At 42.9% G+C, this 12511-nt stretch overlaps 1 protein-coding gene across 1 annotated transcript in view; it reads left to right on the top strand.

Annotated features, from left to right (window-relative positions):
* The first annotated feature begins 315 nt into the window (after window positions 1-315).
* Window positions 316-12511, top strand: part of PRICKLE1 (prickle planar cell polarity protein 1) — a 65314-nt gene continuing 53118 nt past the window's right edge. The window contains exon 1 of the mRNA XM_068190029.1: window positions 316-562. The gene's annotated coding sequence lies outside the window, so the exon portion shown is untranslated. The remainder of the gene's footprint in view (window positions 563-12511) is intronic.

Raw genomic sequence — 12511 nt, 5'->3', positions numbered from 1 at the left:
GAGCAGCGGGAGTTTTTAATTAACTTTCCCCGTCCCGCTCCCTGGATGAAAGCTGGCGGCTTCAGAGCTCCGTCTGACCGATGGAAAGGGAGCGTAGGACGCCCGTGCCCGCCTGCCCCCGGCCTTTCCGAACGGGGTCCCCGCGCTCCCCGCGCGCTCCCCCTCTCCGCTCCCGGCCGCGCCCCCCGCGCGCCGCCGGCGGGCACCGCCCCGAGCCCCGCCCCGCCGGGCCCCGCGCGCCGCCGGCCGCCCCGGCCGCACGGCGATTGGCGGGCGCGGCGGGCGGCAGCCAATGGGCGCGGCGGAGCGCGGCCGGCGCCGTCCCGGGCGCGGAGCGGCCGAGCCCCATTAGGGCGGGGAGCGCGCCGGGGCTCGGGCAGTCGCGGCGGGGCGGCTGGGCAGGCTCCGGGCGGTCCCTCCGCGGCGCTGCCGGAGATGCGCGTCTCCCGCCGGCGCTGACTCCGTGGCACAGAGCCGAGTATCCGCCTCCCCGTCGTCTATGTGACGGACCGCACCGCCTCCCGGGAATACTTCGCCGTGGTCCGGCTGCGCTGCGGGGAGGGTAAGTGGAGAACTCCCCGGGGTGACGACTGACGGGCAGCTTGCGGCGGAGTGCCCGGCGCGTTTGGAGGAGCGCCGTCCGCAGCCGGCACAGTGCTTGTGGCGGCGGAGCCCTTCCCGCGGTGCGGCGAGGGTCCTGCTCCCTGCCCGGGGCTTGCATCGCCGATGCGCGCCGGTAAGGAGCCACCCGAGACCGGAGCCGGCGCTCGTCAGCGCCGCTGGCGCCGCGCCGTCCTGCGCGGAGTTGTCGGACGGGGCTGCGGGCTTGGGAGAGCGGGGGAAGCCCCCCGAGCCCCGCGGCGGCTGTCGGGGGAAGGTGTCGCGGCACCGCCGCCGTGCCGGCTCGGTGCGCCCGGCGGAGCGAGCGGCGCGCCGCGGTCGCCGGTCTGAGTGAGGGTCCAGATGCGGGAGCTCAGCTGTTGCCTGTCAGTGCGTGGCAACTGCCCCCTTCCAGGCTGCCTCCGCCCTCTCCCTTATCCTGAACGAAGCGTCCTTGTCTGGGCGCCCTCCGGCCCCGAGCGGGAACCCTGGCGAGGTGGAAACCGAGGTCTGCCATCCCGGCGGCGTCTTCCGCGCTGTCCGCTTTAACTGGGAGGTAGTCCCCATACCCACCCCTGCAAATACGGACCTGGCTGAAGTATATGTTTGTGTTTTCCTTTCTTAACGAAGAGAGCTCTGGAAGGGCTATGGATCGTGCGCGAGTCCCTTCTCACAGAATACTTGTGCCCACCGCGGGATTTCAAACTCCAGCAGCCACCATTTATCAGTCGGCTGGGCTGGGCTCAGTCCAGACGCTTTCGCTGCGGTCCGAGCCCGCGGCGGCTGAGTCTGGCCTTTGACAGGAATCTCTAGCTGTACTCCAGCGGGGGTGGCCCAGGAAGGCAAAATAAAGCACCCACCAGTACCGGTGTTTCTAAATGCTGTCAGCTGGAGAGCGAGGAAACGCAGCGGGGGGTATTTTACAAGCTCGCTGAGAAATGTTTACACAGCGAAATTTAATGATTAACGATGCATATTCCCAAAATGCTAAAACCTAAAAAAAAGTCATAAATAAATTACTAGCGTTATTGTTGCAAAATTCCCTGTGGTAATTGTTTAGCTGGTAACTGAGATCTTTAAACTACATGTTTTGTATGGCAAACTCTAAAGTACTGAGATTTTTCTAGTAGGTTGGGGTTTTCTCCCCTTTAGCTGTAGTTCTTACTATTTCTAGGGGGAATTAAGGTAATTTGTACTATTTCTTTGCAAGACAGGTATATTACAGTGGCCAGGTTCTCATCCCAAGACCTGAGTAGATCAGAATGAGCTTGCACAGGGAGTAGAAAGGAAAGGAGATGGAGAGAGCCGTTACTCTGATGCAGTGACAGATCCTTTCATTTCTGCCTGCAGAGCCCCGGATGAGCTGGGCTGGTGCAGTTCTGCCAACAGCTCAGTTAATTGTGTCCTGTAAATCAAGGTCCATGGAGCTGCTCTCTTTCTGTACAACAAAAGGTTTTGTAATGAGTAAGCCCAGATCAGTCATATAAAAATTTTAATGTCAACTGGGCAAGGTGTGTGTGTAAGGACCTTACAGGGTTAATAGCTAAACTATTAAGATTGGAGTCAGATGTGGGTAAAAGCAACAGGAGAGTCTGGTTTTTCCTAATATCCTGTAGTATGATAACTCTGAAAAAGGTAATTGTTTCAAAAAAATCTGTTTCAATTTAAGATTTATTAAGCAAGGGGAAACTTAAGTAAACATAAGAATCCCTTTCTTGTTTGGAAAGGCAAGGAATGGCTAGAAATGTCATCTGAACTTAAAGACTACAAACTATGTGTGGATTTTTGTGCATATGTGCAAGAATGTTATTAATCTCATTTTTAGCTAGCTTATTCTGTGTCTTAGAATGACTGGGGTGTTTAACTCTGGCTTTTGGCAAAATGGCTCCTGTGCTTTTAGGGTTTTGTTGTTTTTTTTTTTTTTCCCTAACAAATGAATTATTTCTAGCATTTAATAAGACTTTAAAGTACAGAAGCAAGAGAAAGCAAGTGCCTTCCAAAGAAGGAGAAATGGAGGGGGAGTCAGGTTTTACTTACATATGTTATGAGTTGGGAATGTAAATTTGTATATGAGGAGAAGATCTGAAGAATGACTTGGCACACAAATGACCTGGCTTTTTGGAGCTTCAAGAGTTTGGTCTGTCTCCCCCTATGGTTATAATAAGAGATTAAATGCATTTGGCATATTTAATTAATTAGCATATTAAAATATGATGACTTTTACTTTGTCATTGTTTTCTGTGAAACTTTTCTATGCTAATGAATGTCTACATTTTACAGAGTAATTTAAATGGCTTTGCTTCGTATTATGCTTTTGCAGATTGGTTTGCCCCTTTCTAATGCTGAAAGCCTTTGTATCGTAGCCTAAAAGTCCTTCCCCTTTGTCGTATGAATCTTGCGTAATAAATATGTTGTCAATTACTGCTATACGCAGCTTCTAACAGGGCAGACTGAAAGTTGCTCTTAAATTGAAAGCCTCTATTTGCTTGGGTGTTATGTCTTATGCATTCCAGAATTAATTGGATGTGCAGTGATGAATTTCATTTAAAACAAACAAACTGGGTTGTGTTTCTGTTTTCTGTGGCTATGTTATCTTAATGAGATCCCTGCTGCTGGGGTGTAAAAGCATGCTCTGAAACATTACTTTTTATTTTTTAACAGTTGAGAAACGTCACTTGTGTTTCTGGGAAAACTGTTGCATTATACAATATTGCACTAAGAATGAGGGGTTGAGATGGGTCTCTAGTCACCAAGTGGCTTATATCAATATTCAGTTTACCCCCTTGTATTAAGGCTTAAGTTTCAGTTTTTGCTTATGCTGGTTTTTGCTTATGCTGTTTAAACAGAAGTAAACTTGAGGTTAGCTCTAGCCATTAGTATGTGCTTGGTGTAAGCCATCCAAGCTTAGGTCCTGCTCCTGGAAATGTTTACAGAAACGAGTAGCTTTTACTTGTGTGCTTAAATTGTTTGGATTAGGAGTTGTATAATGGGAAGAACCAGCTTGGAAGGACACAGCACAGCTATTGCTCATCTTTTCCTCCTCCCACCTTATGGCTGAAGTATGATGGGAAGAAACATGTTTTTCAAGTAATAGCACACTGAAGTCGTGGCATTTCTGGCAGAAATTCCCAGATAGACTATCAGATCAGTTTGCCAGAATTACATGCTTTTTTTCAGAAACAGCTCTTTGGCTGCTGGTTCATTGACAAAGGATTTTTCCAGCTACTGAAGAAAATTTCATAGGTGGCCTGCTACAACTCTTCCTCTTTGCATTTTACTTATTTATAATAGTCACAAAATACATTATATATTTTTAGCAGAACTAAAAGAGCATTTGACTTCTCAGCACAAACTGATAATACTCCTCAAGCATGTTCTTGTGCAAGGAGGTTTTTTTTAAATGTACAAAATGAGTGAAGTGCTCATATACAAGAGGTAAGAGCCAACACAAACATTTTTAGTATTTTTTAAAAGGTCTGTAAATGACAGCTTTTTGCTAGTACACCTTTTCTTGGAACCCTGCCTGGAAGGCTTCTTAAAAGTTCTTAAATATAGCCATAGGGTTGGTGAGTTGCTTTTCAAGATCATTATGAACCTATCAAGCCCAATGTTTTGCTAGCTGGTAAACCTAGGGTAGACAGTCTTTCAGGTAGACCTTTCCTTGCCAGTGGACTGCACATCAGCAAATGCCAGAACTGTTATTTCAGTCATTCTGTACCAAAGTTGTGTACTCCTGTCTAAGGTCTGTGCTTGAAACATTGATTTATAACACCTGATAGCTCTTGTTGTTCTGTCTTGTGTACTTCTCTCCTTAATTTTCTCTCTCTTCTCCTCTGTCCCCTCCTTAAGATGTAAGAGTATTATGGAGTGTGCTTGTAGGTTTGTATCTGTAACAGATATAACCAGTTTTATTCAGTTGCCCCCCTTTTTATCTATGGACAGATTCCACAGTTTGCAATTACCGTCTTTGACTTTAATAAGAATTTTTTTAGAAATGTTTCCAGTTACACTCAATATTAGCTTTGTACAGGGGTTGCATGCCAAAAAAGCATTTTCAGCTGCCATCCAAATACTGAAATATAATTACTTGCCTTTAATAATAATAAACAAAATAATTTTGTTTCCTATGATGTTTTTGTAACCACCTTTTTGAGCTTGTTGTCTTCTAATTTTGCATCAAGTAACCCCGGACTTAATATTACATGATTCCAGAACTAGGCTTCTCTGTCGGCAGCATGCCAAATCCTGTCTAATGTCTGTGTTAATGTGGTGTATATGAAAACTGACTTCTCTGTGGATTGGAACACTAATTTGTATAATTGCAACCAGCATGATTAAAAATCTGCATGTCAGTATCATGATGCTTATAATAAAACTTACAGATTTTTTTTTAAGCAGGGTGATGTTAGTCCCTTAAATTTTCTTTGAGAGTATTCATTGTCCAAATATCTTCATTTCTGAATGTGTTTGAGTGCTTAAAAAAAATAAGAACATATATGCAGGTACAAATATAATAATGTAGGTCTTGGATCATGCTGCATGGTAGGACTGCACCTTCTTGTTTTGTAGGAAAGCTGCATCTTCTCTCACTAGTCTTAAAAAGACTGATATCAAAGACTTGTCTCTGAATCTTTAAACGTATCTAGACAAATGCTTCTATGTTGTTCCTCAAAGCACACATCCCTCCTGTATTCCTGTGATCCCTGCTGGAGCCATGTAAGCCACCTCTGACACAGGCGCTGTAATTGTTCAGCTTTACCCGTTTTGCTGTCCCAGATCTCGTCATTAGCGAAGTGCACTCCTGTGACAGTGGTGGTGCTGGCTCAGCAGGAGCTCTGCTGAGGCACCCAGGGCACTCTTGCTCAACCCGTTGAGCGCTTGGGCTTGGCGGACACTGCCCTCACCCATGGCCCATTTTGGTAGCAACAGAGACACACAATAACCACGGCAGAAATTGAAAGCCACCTTATGCTTTCACATGTGGATCAACTTGTCTAACAGCAGTAAAACCTGACTTGTTTTCAAGTGTGTTAAAAATTAGTGCATGATTAGTGAAGATAGTTTTTAAGGATCTCTTTTTGTAATCAAGCGTTAATCACCCAGAAGTTCAGAACTGTTTATGTAAAGAAATTGCATGTGTTTGTGTGCATACTTTTGGATTAATACATTTTTATTTTATTTCAGACTCTTTGCAGGAATTGGTATTTTCATATAAAAATTAAAGCTTCACATGCTGAGATGACTGTTCAAAGTATGAATATTTATATACTTTAAAATTAATTTTATGGAGGCACTAAAGAAATGTCTGAACCTTGCATATTTGCATCTCTATATACTAACTGCTAAATAAATTATGCTAGGTCTAGAACTTCACTGGTGAATTGCAGATGTCTTTTTTAAAAGTATACATATGGCTTTCCAAGAGCTTTGAACTGTTTCCTCATGCTTTGTTCATCAGAAAGATGGTATGGATCGCTTCATTGTGAGAGGGCATTTTTCCAGTCTTGTTTGCAAAGCATAGTGGAACTGTGTGGTAAATATTGAGTTTTCATTCATCCTTGAGCTGAAATGAGCACATTCTGTGCATATGGAATATGAGAAAAATATATACAAAGGATATGTTTATATTTAATAGAATTAATAGTATAAAGCAAGTGCAGAGAAACTTACAAGCCTAAACAGCTTGGCAGGCCAATAGCCAGTGAATGTCTCAGAGTACTGCCAAACATGTAGAAAGCAGACCAGGCTCTCATCTGTTACGAGGTACCAAAAAACTTCCAGCCTCGTGAGGATGTTGTTTACCCATGATGCAGCTTTGTTCTGTTCTCTTAGCAGCTTGGTGTAGGTTTGGATTTCAGCAGATACCTGCTAGGAGGTACTAGTACTACTGTTCAGGAGAAGTGTGACTGCCTAAAAAAACCCAGTAGTTGTGTTACAGCAGCTCTCCACAGACAGATCCCAGAGTATGGGTCCCTTTTTACAGGGTATTGGCCTCATCTTGGGAGGCCCTGGGGAAGGTAGTGTACCAGAGTAAGTCTGGAGAGAAAATCTGCAGGGTCAGAGGGAGGCCTATGTATTGCTGTTGTGCTCAACCATGAGCTGCCAAAAAGCTGTAGAAGCACTCTCAGCAAAGGATGCTGCCGAGTAGATTACTGAGCTCAATGGTTTGTTTAGCTGTTTGTGAATCTAGTAAGTGTCAGGCTTTACACCCAACCTTTCATACAGCCCATTTGCTTGGACAGTACTCGCAGGATGTAATTTTGGAAGATTGCTTTTTTTTAATGTCTCCCTGTCTGCCTCATATTGTGCTGTGTCTATTCATAAACATCTCTTACCTATTAGTGGATGTCTTATTAGCCTGGAGCTGATGCTGTCAAGAGGTACTGATAATATGATGGCTCTTTCACAAAGGTATACTTGGTGGATTTATTCCAGGAACTGGGGTGATACCAGGCTCATGTTCATTTAAGACTTGTTTTGTTTGAGTTTTTTTTAACGTTGATGCATAAGTCAGTGTTCAACACCTAAATGCTAAGTGCAAAACAGATTTGGATATTCAAGGACATATATTTGTTCTTGGGTCTCTTTCCACCTTCTGAGGACCTCTGGAAGGAGACTTATGCTTTGAAAGAACATGCCTCATGAAGATCAGCAGGTACATCTTCAATTATGCAACATTTTTTTCTGCAGGTAGAAGTCATCCTTCTTTGTGCAATTCTTTGCATTTACCTTCATCCTGGTTTGTTGCATACTAAATCAGCTGATATCTAATGTAATTTTGAGTAGATAATCTAAGACTTGTTTTTAAAAGGAAACTGTTGGCACATTTCCTGCTGGAGTGCTGGGGGGGGGGTGACTTAAAATCTGCTGTGAGCTGTAACAGGGGTTGTGCACATGAGTGGAAGTGTGGAAAAAGCATTTCCAAACAGTCACAGTAATATTCTGTCAGTGTTGGTCTCTGAATAAATATGAATTACTTCAATCTTGCATTTCTATGGTATATAAAACAATGAGTTAAGTCTGTATTCCCTCTGTAAAATACTCAAGCTGTTTGCCTTGCACTGTCACATAGTTGTGCAGGCATACCTCAAGTGGAGATATAGAGATAGTTTGAAAATATTTGGGGGTTTTCTTGCTTCATTGTTTTAAGTGAGCTTCCCCAAATCAGCCCAATCAGTACAGAACAGTACAAGGATTATGTTTGTGCACAGTGGGGTGGTGAAAGAGGAGCTTCCTAACCACATGCTGCTACCAAGAAAAAAAAAAGAAAAGCCAAAAAAAAATTTTACTATAAAGCTGTAGCATCTGTTCTGCTATACCTCCAAACCATGAAGTGATTTTGTCACCTACATCATATATAGGACTTTGTCTGGCTTGAATTCCAGTCTGAAGTGTTACTCTTTCCAACCACTGTACTATTAGTTGTGCAGATGATCCTGAAGAGTTTTGGGAGATCATCTGCTTGGGCTTGGGTATAAATGATCATTGGGCACTGTTTCTGGTGATGCAAATAGGTCAGATCTCCACTTTCTAGGAATGGAAAGTCTGTGTCTTCTACAGACAAAATGGTGTGCTCCTCATTTTGTAGAATAACTGTAGGAAAATATAAATCAGTGATGTCTGTCTGAAAAAAATGCAACAGTTCTCTCTAAACATTTTTTTTAAAGCCTGTTTAGTGACTGGGCTTCTGGCTTACTAATATCAGTCCCAAGTTAAAAAAAAAAAAAAGACAACAAAACTCCTGGGTAAGCTGCAAGTTCTCTTCTTCCCATCCCCCAGCTAGAGCCTCTTTGCCTGCCTTTGCTTGTGTACTCTATCGGTTTCACAGTTCATATGCTTATGTTATTTTAAAATCTCCCCCTGCACTCTGGTGGGAAACATATCTGCTGTTTCCTTTCAAGCACACAAGGCTTGATTCTCCTCTCACAATGGCATAAATTGTGAAAAACTCCACTTGAAATCAATGGATGTAAAGACATGTAAAATGGGGTGAGAGAAGAGCCCAGCCTCTGGTTTCTATTTTTAAGTGAGTCTGGTTAACCTAAGATTATTCAATGTGCCACTGTGACTTTACTTTGTAGATATCAGTTACTATGCTTGTTACTTTTTGTACATAATGTTTCATTTTCATATATAATACATCACAGCTAGTACCCCTAATCAGGCTGCACATGTCTTTAATTTAATACCTTGGTACTACTACATCAATTTTGGTGCATTATAAGTAATATGTATGGTAAAGTACTTACCTTACTAGAGTCAGATCCTGCAAAAAGTCTAGGGTATAGCTGTATTCCTGTGCAGGCCTCAAAGGAAAGAAGGCTGGATTGGCTCTATCTCTACTACTTAAACTTTGTGGTTTTCTCTTGCTTCAGTAGTTCTAATCTGTGAATCTTGTTCCTCATTATTCAGGTTCAAAATACTAATTCTATATAAACAATGCTTTCTCAGTTACTGTTGTTTTTCTCTGTGCTTGTGAAGTGTTCAGCTCCATTCTTATGTTTTGTACATGCTTAAGAACTTATTATAACTTTAAATTTTCTCTGAACAGTGAAGTGCTTTGCAAGAAGCCTGGAATATCCATACATGATTTTTTCTATTGCCTAGGTTTTGGTGGTTGTTCACATTTGTTTATTTTTTAGCAATGAATTATGGTCCTTAATTACCATCAGCAGTCAAATAACTGAATGAGATTATACAGCAGTGCTGTAAAAACTGTTCATGGTAGCTGTGATCTGTACATATGTGGATATCTTTGAGAACAGTCACCTCATTCATTAACCAGTGCAACAGATTCCAACTTTATTTAGTTTTTGAAATTAATGCAACCTTCTCTACCTAACTGAAACATTGCTTTGACTGCCTCTTTCTATAGTTTAAAAAATGCCTGTGAAATAGTTGGCTCTTGTAATGTATTTGGACTTGGAGTAAATTTATTGGCGTATTTGAATTTTTGTTTTCTGCTTGAGTAGCAAATCATGGTGTCCACAAGAGAGTCTCTTTAAATCTGGAGTAGATGTAGTATATATCCCTTAAATTTTATCTCCAATTTTATTATGATGAGGGTAAAAACCCTGTGGTGTTTACCTGTTTAGTCGTTGAGCTTTCCCCTTCCATTTTAGTCCACCAGCCCCCAAAAAGTCAAGAGGTTGCCTAGCTAGTTATGTGGTGGCCTTATGTATCAGGGCCAGCAGATGTCACAGAAGTTTGCTGTGCTGCACTGGTTGGAGTGATGCAGATTCACACATTGTGTGGCTTCGCAGGCACAAAAGTGATGTGGAACTGGTTTCTGACCCCTTGACTACAGTTACTAATTCCAGTAGTGAATTCTTCCTTGTCCCTGATAGGTTTTGCATGATTTACCACAGGGAAAATGGTTTATCATAAGTTCATTGTAGCTTTAACTATGGCTTTTTTGAAGTGTAGCTGTCAGTGAGGTGGAATAGTGGAGACCAAGAAGTGGTGTGAGCTGCTGTGGTCATGAGCAGTGGTGCTTGTCTACATCTGATGTGAGGAGTGGTGGGGGCAGAGAAAGGTGTTTGATAGGGACACATGTGCTATCAATTCAATATGCATTTCCTAGCTGGAAGCTGGATATTTCTAAGCTTTGTTAGATAGAGCCATCCTTGTTGTGCAGTAGGGAACTGACAACCTTCCAAGTGCAGAGATGTGCAGGTAATGTTCCTGGTGGCAGGCTTTGCTCATGCTTATTTTTATGGTTTTAAGACTCATTCTGTCATACCATTTTGGGGGCACTTTAAAGCTCTTCTGAAAGTTACAATTGTGGAGGCTGCTATGCGTGTCTGTTCACGCATTCTGTTCATGTCTGGAACAGAAGCTACTTTTGGTAGTATTTTCAAAGCATAAGGTTTGGTGTACAAAAGTAATTTCTGGGTACAAGGGAAACAAAAGGTGATGTGGTTAGAATATGAGACTCTGTAGGAAAATTAGTCTTTAACACAGATTGGTATATTCAGCAATCTTGCAGAAAGACTGAAATCTTATGAAGCACCTTATCAGGTTTGTGGATGAAGTGACTTCTGTTGGAAAAGGTATGGGAACAGAAGAGCATGCTTCTGGCTCTGTCATTAGTTGTGGTGGTTAACAACAAATCAAAGATAATAGTGTGTAATCAAGTTGATGACTTAAGGGCTCTGAAGAAACTTAAGACTTTCTGCCTGTTGTGAAACTGGTGATGTCAGACTTGACTTCAGGAAATGGAGATGGTTTTGGGGATCCAGAGCTTGAATCTGTTTATAGGTACGTTTGAAGAATTGTCACCACAAAATACAGAGCTAATGGTGCAATGCTTCTGCAAGACAGAAATCTGTTCTGGAAGCAGCAATAAACCCAGGGCAAATCATAGAAATCAGTCCTTCTTGTAAATAATTCCAGAGCCATTTGCTTGCAGTCTTGATTTGTATGTAAGTATGCTAAAAGCTATGACTACTGTACTGTTCACTACCTATTCCAGCCATCTTTAAAAGCTATTTTTTTCCACAGAGAAGCTTTCTGACAAGAGGCCTCAGATGGATGCTTGGCACCCATGTCTTTTGTGGCAGAAAGCAAAAATGTATGGGCTCTGAAGTCTGAGTAGATTAATCCTTCTATTCAGTGACAGGTCCATGTCATGGTATACACTATAAGAAAGTGTTTAAAGCTCTTTAAGTATGTTCATGTGTTAAGGACAAAAGTGTGTGTGGTGGGGAAGTAAAGCAATACTTTAAATAATGCCAGCAGGCTCTGAGTTTTTATCTGTGTCCCGTTTAAGGAAAGTAAAAATGACTGAAAATTGGTATGCTGTGGAAGAGTGCATAGAAAATACATATTTCTTGACATCCTTCCAAAAGTACTATTTAAAGACAGTTTTGCAACATTGGTGTCTTAGCAGCATTCTGGTAGCCTCAGTTTTCTTTCCCGTGGAACAGTTCCAGCTCTCACTTTCAAATTAGCCTGTTGTGTGATACCTTATGAAACAAAGTAAATATTGGGAGGACACACTGCAACACTTCTGTCTAAATTTGACCCCAGTATGCACACAGTTTGGTACAGCTATGAATTTTGTCCTTAAGAAACATTTTGGAAAACACCAGATCATGTGTGCACATGCTGCACCTGTACCACCACAGATGTACACCAGGCACACTTATATAAGAGCCACGTCTCCAAAACTGAAATGTTTGTGTAGCTGTTAGGTGAACACTGAAAGGTGCTTTACCAGCATGGAGGGCAGAGCATACCAACCAGAGGTGTACATGGTTATCAAGTCAGTGCTGTGACAGCTTTCTGCAGGAAAAATACTTGAGAAAAGTCACTGTGAAAATGTATAGATGAAACTCACGTGGAATTAATATACAGTCCTGGGCATTTTCATGTAAACACTAAAATATGGGGCTTAAGTTCTAACTACACTTCTGGCTCTGTGAAGGAAACCAGGTGTGATAGTACCTGCCTTGCCTCTCTCCAGGGAAAAGTAGGGTGTTGCAGCTGGGAGGGTAGGAGCCAAGGCTGGTCAGGCAAATACCAAGTAGGGACTCAAAGATGGCAGAAGATGTACTAGTTAACTGATGGGGTATGGAAGGCTCAGCTGTTGGGTTTAGGGCTCTGGCTGCTATTGATGTCCAGTGTGGGCCTTGCAGTTCTGGTGGAAAAAAGGCCATGTGCTGTTATCTCCTTGCCAGGTGGCGATGCAGTGGAGTTGTAACCATGGAGCTGGTGTGACTTGTGATGGTGGCCTAATGTAGAGCTGAACAAAAAGTTGCTGAATTGTCATAGAATGGTTTGGGTTGGGAGGGACCTTAAAAATCACCTTGTTCCAACCCCCTGCCATGGGGCAGGGACATCTCCCACTGGACTGGTTGCTCAAAGGCCCCTTCAACCAGGCCTGGAACACTTCTGGGGATGAGGCATC

This window comes from Anomalospiza imberbis, chromosome 5 (genome assembly GCF_031753505.1).
Source record: "Anomalospiza imberbis isolate Cuckoo-Finch-1a 21T00152 chromosome 5, ASM3175350v1, whole genome shotgun sequence".
NCBI classification, from domain to species: domain Eukaryota; kingdom Metazoa; phylum Chordata; class Aves; order Passeriformes; family Viduidae; genus Anomalospiza; species Anomalospiza imberbis.
Note: the sequence above shows the minus strand (reverse complement) of the source record. Positions and strands in the feature narration are given on the sequence as shown.